The sequence below is a fragment of the Pan paniscus genome, chromosome 8 (assembly GCF_029289425.2).
Source record: "Pan paniscus chromosome 8, NHGRI_mPanPan1-v2.0_pri, whole genome shotgun sequence".
Lineage (NCBI taxonomy): Eukaryota > Metazoa > Chordata > Mammalia > Primates > Hominidae > Pan > Pan paniscus.
Genome location: NC_073257.2, coordinates 116,361,618 through 116,377,098, shown reverse-complemented (window position 1 = coordinate 116,377,098; position 15,481 = coordinate 116,361,618). Strand labels below are relative to the sequence as shown.

Here is a 15,481-nt window from a genome sequence, read left to right as displayed (position 1 = left end):
GAATGATGCCACAAGAAGAAGTCAAGATGATTATGCCCTCTGGGCTCCTTTCTTCATCAAGAGAGATGGCATCATATCCCCACAGCTGGTGCCTTAGATGAATGGCCCTGATGAGAAGTTCTCAGCCGTGTTCTCACTGGCCTATGAGTGACATGTGGGGAGATTTATGTGTGTTTTTTCCAGCTATGAAGGCCTTGGTCTTCTTGGAAATCATGCTAGGGCTCCACTCACCCTGAGACTGGACATTGCATAATTCCCTGGCAATCAGACACCAGGGAGATCTAAAAAAAAAAAAAAAGGAGCACTGGACTGGGAATCTGGCACCCAGAGTGTGTGAATTCATCTCCCCCATGTCATTTCTCTGAACTTTGGCCTATCCTGTGAATTAGGAAGATTTAAGGAGAGGGACTCAGAGGCTCAGTTTGGTGCTAACTTATATGAGGCAGAGTCAGTAACTCTGGTTCTGTTGGGAATAGAACTGCAGAATGACTCCAGGGGCCTCAGTTGTTGTTCAGAGCTGGTCATGCCCTTGATTTCCTATTAGAGACAGGCCGAGCTGAAAACTCCCAGGCCTCTGAGCCCCAGCATTAAGAGGGAGATTAGCTAGAAACCTTTGTTTCTTGCTGCTAGATGGTTCATTTACAACCCAAAGATGCATGGTAGGTGGGTGTCAGAGAAAATGGAATCTCAGGCTGGGGTTAGGAAAGCAGTAAAAACATGAAGAAAAGAAAAAAACATTAAGAGCAGGAAGGATGGGGGCAGAAAAAGGAGGTGAAAAGAGACAGGCTCCTTGTTAAAGAGCTACACAATTTTGGACTAAAAAAAAAAAAATTAAATCCTGGGGAATAAAAGCACTAAAAAGAGGTATCAATTTGTGTGACTCATCCTGGTGCCACCCAAGCTCCTGGGGACATTCAGAGGCTCGGCCTCACCCTCCCTGCCCCGTGCTCTGTCAGAGTGCACTCTGCTCAACTTGCTCCCCCTGTCCCGTTTGTCTCTCCCCACTCCAAGCCCTGGCTGCTTCCAAAGGAGTCCCCGGTGCTACAAGCCATTTTCTTAGACTGCATCTAATGTAAAATGTTCCACTAGAGTAACTCTGTTTTCATTTCACCAAGCAAGAGAAAAGAACCAAGATGCTTTGAAAAAGCAGCCAAGCCCAGGCACTTTTAATAGGCTAGCAGGTGGGGTAATAAGAGTGCTTTAACATAGACTCAAAGTAAAAGCTCCAGAAAGAGAGACAGAGAGGCAGGGGACAGAGATGGGGAGGGTGGAGAGAGAGGCAGGGCAGGGGAGGGGGGAGGGAGAGAGAGAGAGAACGAGAACAAGAGAGAACGAACAACCTCTCAGGGTAGGTTTTTTGAACAGCCTCTCAAACTCTGATACTTACCTGAAATCTAAGAAGCCTCTAGGAAAATGAGTGCTCACTGCCATGTCCTGGCCCATCAACAATATCAATAAGGCAGCCCTGGGATGGTGTCAGATCCCTACAGCTGGTGCCTTTGAGGGACAGCCATATGCTAGCTGGCCTATGGTGACATTTTGGTGAGACCTATGTGTGTTTTTTCCAGAACTGGTATAAAGGCCCTGGTCTCCTGGGAAATCGTGCCAGGGCTCCACTCACCCTGAGACTGCATGTCACATAGTCCTCTGGCAAAGAGACACCAGGGAGATCTAAACCCAGCCAACTCATGGCTGGAGAGTGGTCCTCTTCTAACCCTGAGTTCTGGAACTTTCTTTGAGAAGGTGGAGTGGAAGGGAGTAACTCTCTCTACTGCTAATGAAAGGCTTTTTTTTATCATTAGCAATCACCTGCAAGCTCGACCCCTCCAATCCACCCTCCTCACTGCAGCCAGAGTTGCCAAGGAAACCTGAATCTGATTCTGTCAGGGGAGAATCTCATCTGCTAAAAAACCCTGTAGCCACTTCCCATTTTCCAGAAGAACTAAATCCTTAATGTGACCTAAGAAGGTAGCCATACATTCTTTCATCCAAACCAAGACACTATTCCTAGTTTGCTAGGGAAACAAGAGTAAACCAGGACTGTCCTTGGCAAACTGAGATGTATGGTCCCCCACCATTCAGGCTCTGCATGGTCTGGCCCCAGGCTCCCTCTCCAGCTCTGCCTGCTTTCCTGCTTCGCTCCACTTTCTAGCCATCCTGACCTTCTTTTACTCCTCAGAATTCTTTGTGCTCTTTCCTACCACAGGACCTTTGCACATGCTTGTCCCCCAACCTGGAAACCCTTTGGCCATCTTTAACCAGGTAACACCAACCCATCACTCATATCTCAGCTTAACTTGGAAGAGAGGCTTTCCCTGACCTCCTCTCCCCAAACCACAGCAAGCCCAGGTAAGATTCCTTTATGTGTTCCCAAAGAACTATGTTTATTTCCATTCCATCCTTTATTGCCCTTTGTGGTTACTTACTCATTTGTGTAATTATCTGACTGCTGTCTGTTTCCCTCAGAAGACTGTGAACTCCATGAGGTGAGGGATTGGCTATGCTCTGCTTTTAACACACTTAGCACCCAGCTCAGTGCCTGGAATACAGTGGGTGATCGATCGCTCCATGACAAATTAATGATGACAGGCTCAAGCCTCTTCTAGAACTCGAAGAGAAACTTTATTTGTGCCCAATCCCCGAGCTGTGGACCTACCTTGTATCTAGTCCTCGTGCTGCCCCTGCCTGCCCCAGAGTATTCACCCTTCCCCCTGTCCTTCCATCTACCCTGGTCTTTCCCTACCCAGAGTCACATATAGTCTGGGCCACCAAATGTAGCACTGGATTGTATCCTACTTTGGAACATTCTTGAATGATTTCATGGGTAGCAGTCGTGTCTCCCCAGCTAATTAAACTCAAGAACACGAGCCTCAGAGGTGGAGGGAATCACCAAGTTCATCCAACTCTCCACTCAAGTGGTTCTCAATTTTTTTTCTGCCCCAACGCACCTGAGATACGCACTCTCTCTGCAGACTTTAGCTCAGTGACTAAGAACACACATTGGAAGACAGACTGCTTGGGCTCAAATCCTGGTTCCACCACGCATTAGCTGGGAGACTTCGGGCAAGTTGCTTTACCTCTCTGTGTCCTCATCTGTAAAATGGGGATGATAATTACATCACCCTTATAGGGTGGTTAAGAGGGTAAGATGAGTTTCATGTGTGTAAAGCATGAGAACACAGCCTGACACATACTAGGTGTACAATGAACAATGCGTACCATTTTATCAGGAACACACTAGCAGTGATTCTGGGCCAATGGGGAATGGGTAGATTTAAAATCTCAAAGTGATTCCCAAGTCATTTAAACACGCATTCCCTAGGAGATGTCTCTCCCCATTGTCCCTCATACACTGTCATGGAAACCACTACCCTAGTGGCTAAAGTCTATCAATGCAGAGACACCTCTGATATCTTCCCTGACTTCATTTCAGGGTCAGAGAAATCACCGCCTCCTGAAATAGGCCAATCACATCAGACACAGCTTCTGTCCTTTATTCATTCAACGAACATTCTGTGAGGCACTGAAGGTTAAGGAAACCCCTCAGACTGGTGGGATCATGTCTCTTTTCTCCACTAATTTACTCCCTGTGCCAGGCATAGTCTTGGCACATAGTGGGTTCCCAATAAACATTTTTGACCCATTAACCACTTTATGCCAGGCACTGATCTAGCACAAGGAGATCCAACGATGAGTAAAAAAGACACAGCCTCTGCCTCAGGGAGTTCACAGTCTAGCTGGAGAGATAAAGACCTTCCTTAAGAAGCCATTACATTACAGTATGCTAAGTGTGGGCCCGGAGGACCGGGTCAGAGAAGTACAGAGTGCTATGAAAGCATGTAGGAGAAGCACCTAACCCAGACTTGGGGAGCCAGGGAAGACTGCCTGGAGGGAGGGAGGTTTACCATTTACCACTTAGACATAAAGGATGAAAAAGAGTCAGCCAGAAGTTTTGGTGGAGGAAGGGTGCTACAAGCAGATGGAACAGCATGTGTGAAGGCTCTGTGGAAAGAGGGAAAGGGGTAGCCAAGGAACTGACGAAAATGTGGGGCAATAGAATTGTTGGAGATAAAGGAAGAATGTCTGGGGAGAACTTAGTGAAGGGGCCAGGCCACTTTACGCAGGGCCTAGGAAGCCACGCTAAAGCATACGGACTTTATCCTAAAGCAGTGGGAAACATCAGATGGATATTTATAAAGCAATTGCTATGTGTTAAGACTGGGCTGAGTGTTGTGGATAGGGAGGAAAACAGACACAATCCTTGCCCTCATAACTTTATATTCTAGTGCAGGGAACAAATGTGAATCCAATAATGCCAAACAAATACATCTGTAATCATAAAGAGAGAGAAACAATCCAGACAGCCCTGCTCGGACCTTTCTGTGGTGATGGGAATGTTCTATGCCTGCGCTGTCCAACATGGTATAGCCACACGTGGCTGGCGAGCACTTAGAATGGATTTAAGATGATGGAAGAACCAAATGTTTACTTAATTTTTTCAGCTTAAATTCTAATTTAAATAGCCAGTAAGTATCCTTATTGCACAACACAGAAATAAACGAACCCAGTTCTCAAAGCCAGTTATTTTGAGATTTTAAATCTACTCCCCCTCAACCCTGAGACTCACTGCTTGCGAGTTCCTGACAATAATAGCCATTGTCTATTGTGAACCTACTATGTGTCAGAGAGCACATAACAAGGAAGCTGGTCTCAAGAAGTTCCTGGGGGAAGTGACACAGTTAGGACCTCAATTATGAGATAGTAGATTATGTTGATTGGTTTATCTCAATACCCCTAATACGCAATGGAAAGAACACTAACCTAGAATACACAAGATTTGGGTTCTGGCCCCAGCTCGGTATCTTACAAGCCAGGCAACACATTATTCAAATCCCTAATTTGCTCTGAACCTCAATTTCCTCATCTGTAAAATTGGAATAATTGTCCTACCCAATTCACAGAACTGTTATGAGGATCAAATGAAAGTCTATATATTAAAAATCTTGAAAATTATAAATACCAAATGAATGAAAGATATGATTTTAATATCTTTTTCTTCTCATTACAAAAGTAATACATGCCCACTGTAGAAAATTTGGAAAATGTAGAAAGTGTCAAAGATGAAAATCTAAAAATATATATTTCTCTCTTTTCAGTTATTTTTTTCTTTACACACGTGAGTGTATAAATGCTTTTTTAAACAAAAACTGGGAGCATCCTCGCATGCTGTTTTGTAGCCACTTTTTTCCCTTAGCAATATATCATGAACCTTCTCCCGAGTCATTAGTTTTTCTACAACATGGTTTTCAATAGCTACAGAGTGTTCTGTAAAATGCTGTCATTTTCCCTTCAGAGCCCATTACTTCCTTCATTAGCAGGTTGAGAGTGACTTAAGAGAAGTCCCCAACCACTTTTTCTCCCATGACAAAGCTGGCACCGGGCCCAAGGACACTGCCGGCATATTCAAACTCCAAAGTACTAGGTTCCCAGAATCCATTGCCTTGATGCCAGTGAGCAAACCAAAGAGGTCTCCTGGGGAACTCACCCGATCCCGCCTATATCTGTGCAATGCCATCCCCAAGCCCTGGAATCAAGTCAGGCCAAGACGGCAGTTTTGCCTGATTCGAGCACCCAGTGCTGTGTGGGTGGAATTCCTCAGGGGGTGACCCTCAATCTCCTCTCACCAAACCACTGCTATGCCAGTCATTTGAGGAATAGCTTCCTTTCTTTGTCACCTGTAAGCTTCACTAGACTGTAATAGTTTCAAAGTTCTGGTGGGCCTGGACCCTCCAAGCAGCACTCCTGCCAAATTGGTTTTCAGACTGTGCCACTTTAAACATGATTCAAGAAAAATTACTGGAGCCTCCACTCCATCTATCTCTGGAAATGGTCTTTGTGCTCAGATCATTTGCCAGCGACACTCCATCTCCACAATTACCTCGGCTGTTTTATCTTTATCTGTCTGGAACACTGAAGGGGAAGCAGCAGATAATGCTGTCATTTAAGTGACTTGTTCAGCTTAAATACTTTTGCACCTCTGGAGCATAAAATACCCCCACTGCAGCCCTGGTCTTCCCTGGAGGACCAGCCCCTATGCTGTCTTAGAGTTTAAGTACGATCAAGGGGCAGGGGTGGTGGGGAAAGCTGCCAGCAAAATGCTTGGTGCGTAACAGGGCTGCATCCCTTAGGAATGCAGGGATGGGACTGACTACCTGGCCATAGTTGGAACTTCACGTGCCTCCTGACCCCCAGGTGGCCTCACACCATAGGTGGGTATTTTAACAACTCTCTAGTACTAGCATGGCTTCTCTGAAACTGGAATTATTCTGCAATGGACCAAGTTTTGGCATGCCTGAAAGGTCAAGAAGGAGGAGCAAGGACCAGACAGCTGGGATGTTAACCTGCCTGATATTTCTCTACTGACGTATCTTTTTAAGCACTTGCTATACGAACATACTATAGACACCAAGAGAAAGAAAGATGCTACCTTGTGCCTCCTGCCTGCAGGGAGATAAACTATGGCAAGATAATGAACAAAACAAGGTAGTGCATGCCAGGTTAATAACAGCTAGCGTTTGTGGTGCTATTACCACGTGCCAGGCATTCTGTTAAGCACTTCATCACATTTTCTTATTTATTCCTCGTAACTATGCTATGAGGTGCTACACGATGAGCCTCATTTTTCAGATGAGAACACTGAGCTATAGTGAGATTAAACCACTTGCCCAACATCGCACAAGCTGTCATTGCAGCCTGAGCTTTCCTCTCCTTAAGGAAGACACCACTGCATCCACAGGGAACAGTTATGAGATGAAGAAGAGGGAGCCCCGCCCCACTTCCTAATAAATCCAGTCCATTGGCCATTTCTAGTAGCAGGACCAGAGATCCAGAAAAAGGATGCACAGCAGCCCCAGCAAGTGGAGAACCTAGCTCACCAGTCCCAGTATCCTCCAGAGAAACAGCCCTATATATTCTGCCTAAGATGTGGCCCTTTCCATATTCTCTTCGACTCAAGAGGGAAATTTTTTTCTTTCTATTCATGTCTCCCTTAAAAATGAGATTCCATTCCTTCCATGCAAGGGCTGGGCCCAAATCAGCAAGAATTCCAACCACATGGGCCAGGGGAGGGTCCTGGGAGTCCAACCAGGTCATTTCCTGGAGGAGCCTGAATCAGACATGACCCAAGAAGTCATACAAATCCAAGGTAAAGAAGGGAGCCAAAAAGAGCCCATGACAGTGCAAGACAAGCCACATTGGGCCTAGACCCCAGGTGGGACACTCAGGGCAGAACCAGGAAACAAGGTTTGAGGTCTGGCTCAGCTTGTGGCCCCAGAAGCAGGCTCTGAGATAAGGTTTGGGGGTCGGTGGTTCCTCTGGGAGGTGATTCTGCAAAGCAGCAGTAGGAGATGGGGAACTGAGACATGGAAAGGAAGGAGGCAAATACAGGGTGTATGATAAGAAGTTCACCATTTGGGACAACTGAGACTCCATCACACTGGGGAACTCTGGGAGACCACGTAGAACATATTTCAGGGTTGTCCCACCAGAGGAGTCAGGGAGCTGGGGTAGTTACTCCTACCTCCTTCCCATTAATAGCTGAGGGATGCTCCACATGTGATAACTCCAGGCATTTCAGCCTGCCCCACCTGCTCAGGCGAAGCTGGGTCCCCCTGCAGCCAGAAGAAGCCCACAGGCAGGCAGTCTTGGGTGCTTGCAGAAAAACCCCTCATTGGCTGAGCCCAGGAACTGCTGAGGTCAGAACAGAGCAAACAGAAACTGGGAGGGAAAGAGTGTAAGAAAACGGTTAAAATCCTCAAGGTGACAAAGGGGACAGAAGGACTGTGAGCTCACCAGTGTACCTGGCTGATGACCACATGACACAGAGGAGGTGGGGCTGGGGTTTCCAGGGTCAGGGCTGGGCTAAGGAGGAAGCAGCTCCCATGGGCATGCCATGTCCGTGCCGCTCACGGACCTGCTCTGTGCTCCCTTCCCTGTCCTAGGGATGAGCTGGACAACCAACCTGGGCATCAGACTCCAGGAAATGGCAGGGTCCTTAGTCCTCCTGTCACCTTCTAGCTTCTCTCTCTTCCCCCATTCTGCCCTGCCTGAAACCCCATGCACTTGCTCCCTAGGTGAGGGCAGCGTGACATTCCTAAGGTGATATCTCCTCTCTCTCCAGCCCAGACCCACAGGCTGACCCTGTGACAAAGGCCCCAGAGCCATCACTCTGCAAATAACTGTGGCTGGGTGAGAGGTACCAAAGCCAACGTGAGGATCTGAGACAGACACCTGTAATTTCACATTCAGAAAAACCCAGACCTTCAAACAGAAGTGCTATTTCAATTTTCTCACTCCCATTCTTCTTTAACCTCAGACTAAGAGGGGAATAAACCCTCTTTGATTTGTAGACTGAATTCTTTAAAGAGACAGCTTCTTCTTTCTCAAATTTATTTTTTCCTTTTGCTTGGGGCAGACACCAGGGTCCCAAAATGGGAATTTGGTACCTTGGTTAGATGGCTCAAAATGCCAAAAGTTACTATAGGGAATACTGCACTACCAATCCATCTTTCCTGCTAATCCAAAAGTCAAATAAGTCCATGGAGGGCTTTTTTTTCCTCTAGAATTTCAGACTCCCTGAGGGCTAATTTCTCGGAAAGCTGCATTAAACTAATAGCACCATAAAAGGCCCATTGTGAGATGTAATTGGTTTGCAGGACTTCCTATAAAAATAATAAAAAGACTGCCAGAGGCAGTTTCCAAAGGTCAATTATCTTTGTGTTGCTTGAGTTGAGTGGAGGTCAGTCCCAGAATTCCACTTTATAGGCATATTAATCAAAACTGGGCCTGCCCACCCATCTGACCCCATCAGCTGTGAGGGAAGTCACAGGTCCCACCCTTAAGCTGGTTGCCAAATGGTGTTTTGGGCTCTTCTTTTCCCAAGAAGAGACTAGCCCATTGTCACCAATGCAGAGCTGGAAGCTGAAATTGTTAAGGCAGAATGAAAGGGAGAAAAGCACGTCCTGAGCACCAAGAAGAAGATAACTCGGTGAGTCACGCAGGCCATGGGGCAGGCAGTGTGCTCAGAGACCAGGCTAGACAGGGCCCTATTCCCAAGGAGCTAGGGAAGTGGTTGAGCCAGGACTCTTGGTTATATTTGGCATAAACCAACTTAAACTAGATTAAGCAAAAGTGAAGTTTAGTTGGCTAACATAACTGGGAATCTTAAGGATGGATGGATCCAAGGGCTCAAACCATGCCAACTGTTCTCTCTCTCTCTCTCTCTCCTCCCCCTCCCCTTCCCGTCTATCTCTGCCCTGCTGGGCCTTTCTCTCAGGCACGCTCTCTGCCACGTGGCAGTCAAGCAGACATCAGGCTTCTTGCCTGTCTTCCCCATTAAGCTATCTCAGCATAAGGAGGGACTTTTTCTCCTACTGTTCATCAATTCCAGGAAAAAACTTGCTAGCCCTGTGTGGTTCACATGCCTACTCCAGACCAATCATTGTATCCAAGGGGTTGTAATTATCTGATTTGCTGAGACTGGGTCACATGCCCACCCCTGCCCACCCACTCCTGGTTTTACAGGAACAGGGTTTTCTGCTTTCTCCTGCTCAAAATAAAATCTGAATAACAATTGCTTTTGCAAGGCCCTAAGTTCCTAAAATAATGAATTATTCTCGAGCCCTAGAATATGCAAGTCTCAATAAGGATGCATGGAAAAGCAGGGAAGGATGTGCCAAAATATTAACAATGCTTATGCCTAAATGCTAGGTGTGACTTCTTTTTACCCTTACTGTGTATCACGTTTTCTAATCTTTCTGCAATGAAAATTTATTGCTTGTATAATTTTTTTTTTTTTTTGAGACGGAGTCTCACTCTGTCACCCAGGCTGGAGTGCAGTGGCATGATCTCGGCTCACTGCAAGCTCCGCCTCCCAGGATCACGCCATTCTCCTGCCTCAGCTTCCCGAGTAGCTGGGACTGCAGGCGCCCACCATCACGCCCGGCTAATTTTTTGTATTTTTAGTAGAAACGGGGTTTCACTGTGTTAGCCAGGATGGTCTTGATCTCCTGACCTCGTGATCTGCCCGCCTCAGTCTCCCAAAGTGCTGGGATTACAGACATGAGCCACCGCGCCCGGCCTGCTTGTATAATTTTTAAAAGGAAAAAATAATGCTCAAAACTTATTGATCTGATTACTTTGATTCTATATGCACCAAGCAGCCCTTTGAGGACCTAAATTGGTTTCCAAAGCCAACTTTGCTACTAAAGAGAGATGGGCCGACCATCCAGAACACTCAGTGGCCATATCTTTTAATAATGATACTCAACCATGCTGAGTATCAAGTCTTGGATATATATATCTCCTGCTCGCAAAGTGCCAGCTCAACAGCCAGCCTCTTCTTGGCCCAATCTGATGGCAGCATCATGAGGTCCTGAAGGATAAAAGTGTGTGCCTTCTCACAATAGCCCTGCTGTGGCTGGCCACATTTGTGGCTGACCACAGAGCAATTACTCATTAGCAGCTGAGTAAAAGCCAGTGCATTTTCTATCATCTACATGAAGGGGTGGGCTCTTGAAATAATCAGTGACAGTTCACACTGAGTATGAAAGGGATGCACGGTTCCTGGGAGAAGCAGCAGAAATGTTCCACCTAGGGTCAGGAGTTCCATAAAGAGTCATTTCTGTGTTGGGAATAAAGGTGGAAATTATCAGACCTTTGAAATAGCTGAAACTTAGATCTTAATATTTGAATAGGATCAAAGTGCCTTGGCATAATACAGTACTTTTTATGGACTCCTTTGTCACACAGGTATGGAGATACGCATGTATTCAGTCAAAAGTATTTTTAAATTTTTATATCTAGGCTCATCTTGGAAGAGATAGGATTACTGGCCAAATAAGGAATAAAATTATTCAGGCCCGTTGATGCATCTTAGATGTGAAACTAAGTGATTAAACACCAAGCTACATTTATAATATTCACATGGACCCTAAACCTGGTATTTTTCCCAAGAAAAATAGCTATTATTCACAACTAAACTAACATTTACCATTCATCTTCTATGATGTATCCCTATTATTTTAAGTGGTCTCTTACAACAACCCTAAGAATTTTTCAAGATGGGAAGTTAATGAATAATGCTAGTGATTGGAAGAACCAGAATTTAACCCAAGTCTGATTCTGTCCCATCCTTCCCACATGCCTACATACCCTTCTCAGCAACACCCCAACTATACCTGCATATAGTATGCCCATCTGTAGACATCTCAGATGTGATTAACTCATGCAGTGTTTGCAGGCCACATTTTCTGCATCTTCCACATATTAATATGGGGCCAATGGAAAGGGATGCCAAGTGAAAAAAATATATATCAAATAAAAAAACAGAAGGTACAGTTAACTCTGCAAGAGCTAAATCAATTGAACTCAAAGAGTCCGTCTTACACTACATAGAAAGTACCAGCTGAATAGTGGGCTCTGAACCAGCTTGGCCCTTTCTGGCTTAAATACAACCTCGCTGGAAGAAATTTCCTGAAGTGTCAGGTGGGCATAATTCTAAACATAATGCTAAACATCTGCAGGGAAATAAGCCCTGTGGTTATAAATCCCATATGAAATAGTAAAAATGTCTCTGACTAGATAACAGCGTGACACAACAATGTTCCAGAAAGACAAACATAAATGTAAGTTGCTGCCTACTTTAAAGAAGAAGAAGTAGTGACAAACTCCCTGTAGCCACTTTGCCAAGTCCTTCATATTAGTGCTTGGAAAGTTACAGGGCCCCAGGGTCTGTTCTCAGACAACGCTTTCTAGGAGGGGTGCCGGCCAAACTGGGTTTATTTCTTCTAATGCTCAGGCTGGGGAATGTACAAATCTTTCTTCAGAGGTTTATAGAAAACAAGACTGGCTTATTGAGAGTATGGCTTTTTGTTGTTGTTCTTTACAATAACAAGAGGATTTGGATACACACTTGGGTTTCTAAAGTATAAATCCTGCTTAAATCTGTAGAAGTTAAGAAGACGTGATGGTTCTTTAGCGAAGAAAGCAGCACCTGAGTCAGATTGCACTGAGCAATGTTCTTTGTTGTTGTGAGATATTGATAAATCTCCAGGTCTTCAACAAGGGGAGTCGAGAATAGGAAACTCATTTCAAATCATATCTCAGGTAGGCGTCTGAACCAAAATAATATGAAAGTCATTAATTTTTTTTCTATTAAGCCACCTAGCACAAGTGGAATCATTCTCTCCTTTTCTTATTTTGACCTGAAATCTGTTAAAGACAAGAGCCAAGATTCCTATTCCAAATCTTCAGAGAACTGCACAAAACTGTTCGTTTCTTTTTTCCTTAACGAAAACAAGATGTGAACAAAACTGTCACTTAATATGTTAATTAATACAGGGAGATATAATTAGCTGCTACAAGCATTCCTTTCTCAACCATCACTGACACCAAGGAGGTTAACATCTCTATTGCTGTTAGGGTAATAAGCCACCTGATGGATAGGTGTGTTCTACTTGTCTTAATTTGGTCACACAACATCTCAAACTAATTTCAGAATAATCTCCAAAATCCTCTTCATAGATAAAAACAAAGGCAGAGACAAAATGCTTCCTCGGGCAAATTTTCACATCTGTAAACATAAACACCCTTATACCAAATCACTTAACTTTCCATAAAAACATAAATATGGGTCGCAACAGTAAGACTGCCCAAACTTTGCAACTCAGGGCAAAGCTAGAACAATCTCTCCAGTAACAAACTAAAGAGTGCTCAAGTATTTAACCACCTAAACTAAAAACCATACTATCACCAGTTTACATAACACCCCAGAACAAAAAGATTAAAACACCATCTTCACTAGGCTGTGTTTAGGTGAGGTTGTGCACTGTTTATACTATACTTGGCTTTCCTTTTATTTCAAGAAAATCAAGGCCATTCGACCACAAGATAAAATCCAGGCATGCAGTTTGCCTAATGATGAGCATGCTGCCCCTTTAACTGCATCATTCCCTCACCCCCTCTTCACCCTCTCCATCTGAAACAAAACACGAGCTGCTTGTCTTCCCATTACCTTCTCCTGTGACCAATTTTCTCCCCACATCTCTGGTCATTTCTCACCATTGCCTGCAGCTTTACATCTTCAGTCAGTTCACTGTAGTCTTTGCATATTTTTTTAAATTGAGTGCTTTAATGCAGTTGTCTCGATATAATCAGTTATTAGGTATAATTACCTCTTTACGGGTAGAATTACCATTCCATTAAGTTTATTAATTCTTCAGGAAAGTGGGGTTGCATAATATTTGAGTTGGAAGCACTTCTTCCAATGTCTTTGCTCCAAGCTTCTGTGATACACAAATACTGTCTTTGATAGCCCTGATTCATGACGTCTTCTCTGCTTAAACACTCCAGGTGACAAGAAGGTTACCATATTTGAGGCAGCCTGTTGGGTTGCCTGACGGCGAAAATCTATAGAACATTCTGCCTTACATTGCTGGAGACTGTCTCCTACAACTTGAGTCTTTGATGCTGGTTTCACTTTCAGGAGCTCTAAGAATATGTCAACTCTTGCTTCTGAGTTGGTGACCCCTCAACCAAGAAAGGACGGTGATCTCATTCCTCTCAGCAGGAGTGTTGAGCTCAGACAACTATGAAAACCAAAAATCATCCCAGGTAGGTTATAAGGGATTGAAGAGAACCAGAGAGTGGCTCATTCATAGGAAGAAGCTGTGATTTGGCACCATGTGAGCGTCGTCAGAGATAAATGAAGATCCCACACTGCCAGAGCTTTCAAATCTCCAAGAGAAGCATTCAACCTGAACTGGTATGTGAAATGTCTCAGTTTTTAAAAGTTGACAACCAAATCAGAAAATAATTTTAAACACCATGTAGGCCCAGTGAAACACATCTCCAAGCCAGATCCAAATCACAGAATTCCAATCACAGGTTGAAATCCACTTCTCTAAAATCTTTTCGTCTCTGACCGGGCATGGTGGCACACGCCTGTAGTCCCAGCTACTCAGGAGGCCAAGGTAGGAGAATGGCTTGAGCCCTGGAGTTTGACGCTAGCCTGGGCAACACAGCAAGACTCAGTCTCTAAAAGTAAAAATAAAATATTTTCTCCAAACTAGAGGTGTGGTGGTTTCTACAACAATGGCAAATGTTTGGGATCTCTTTCAATTTTTATTTTCCTATACACTGGCCTGCAGAAATGGTTAAGTGTCTTGATGAGAGCGTGTATTTGCATTTACCTGAAGGTTTTCTTTTTTAAAGCATTTCAATCAAGCTTATCCCCCATGCAAGGTTGCCTGTATGAATACAAGTTAGATCGTTATAAGTTATTTAGGTAATAAGCCAACATCATTATTTAACATCTCTGAACTGGGGTTCAGAGAGATTATTTAACATCTCTGAACCCTCATTTCCTCATCTTAAAACAGGATTTAAAAAAATATCTTCCTTGGTGGAACTTAATCACTACCAATCCTTTCTGGGCTGAGGTTGCTCCAGAGTTAGTGACTTGCTCCCAAAGGACAGAGTCAAGAAAGAGAGAAACAGTGATTTTACAGTGGGAAACCTGACAATACTACCTTAACCAAATGCTGAAAGTGAACATCATCAGTGAAGTTGTGTGGCTATCACATACCTCCTGATATGAGGGACTTTGCCTCTGTGGTATACTTCCCAGAAGGCCATAACCCAATCTAATCATTAAAAAAAAACAATTTTATTTCAGGGGATATTCTACAGAACAGTGTTTCAAGGAGAAAATAGTCAGTTGGAGCAAATGTAGTTGAGAGATTGTATAAGATTAGGACAGGAAAATTTCTGCTGGATTTAAATGTTTCCAAAAGTATGTTGGAGATCAAAGCTAAATTCTAGAGAATTAAAAAGTGAGAAGGATACAAGCAGCAACAATGGGTTCAAGAAGATTTTCTAGAAGAGAAAGAATTGGGGTGAGCTGAGAGGATATGGAATCAAGAAAGACTGTTGTTTTCTTAATGGGTCATGCTAGTACAAATATCTGCAAGATAGTGGTAATGAGCTTGTAGAGGAAAAACCGATAATGCAGGAGAGAGGTGATAAAGCTTGCTAAAATAGCAAGCCCTGGAGAAAGTGAGGAGATAAGTTCCAGAGCACAGGAAGAGTTTGGCTTTTGATAGAAGTAGGGGCATAAGCCAGGCACATTGGCTTATACCTGTAGTCCTAGCCCTGTGGGAGGCCGAGGCAGGAGGATCACTTGAGCACAGGAGTTTGAGACTGGCCTGGGCAATATAGTGAGACCCTGCCTCTAAAAAAGTTTCAAAAATAAAATTTAAAAAATAAAAAAAGAAGTAAGGGCATGTCATACTTCTTAATGATAGGGAAGTAGAGAAGACAGGCACCACTGAAAGTAGATTTGTAGGTTTGTTGGCGGTGAAAGGAGTTAGCCAGCTTGCTTTAGGCAAACAGTAAGGCAAGGAAAGTTCCCTGGAGAGCCTCC

At 44.2% G+C, this 15,481-nt stretch overlaps 1 long non-coding RNA gene across 1 annotated transcript; it reads left to right on the top strand.

The window, feature by feature from the left end:
* The first annotated feature begins 8,903 nt into the window (after positions 1 to 8,903).
* Positions 8,904 to 14,125, top strand: LOC130540509 (uncharacterized). The gene is made up of 3 exons (XR_008954491.1): positions 8,904 to 9,046; positions 12,010 to 12,165; positions 13,411 to 14,125. It is a non-coding gene; the product is annotated as an uncharacterized LOC130540509 (long non-coding RNA).
* Positions 14,126 to 15,481: the final 1,356 nt, after the last annotated feature.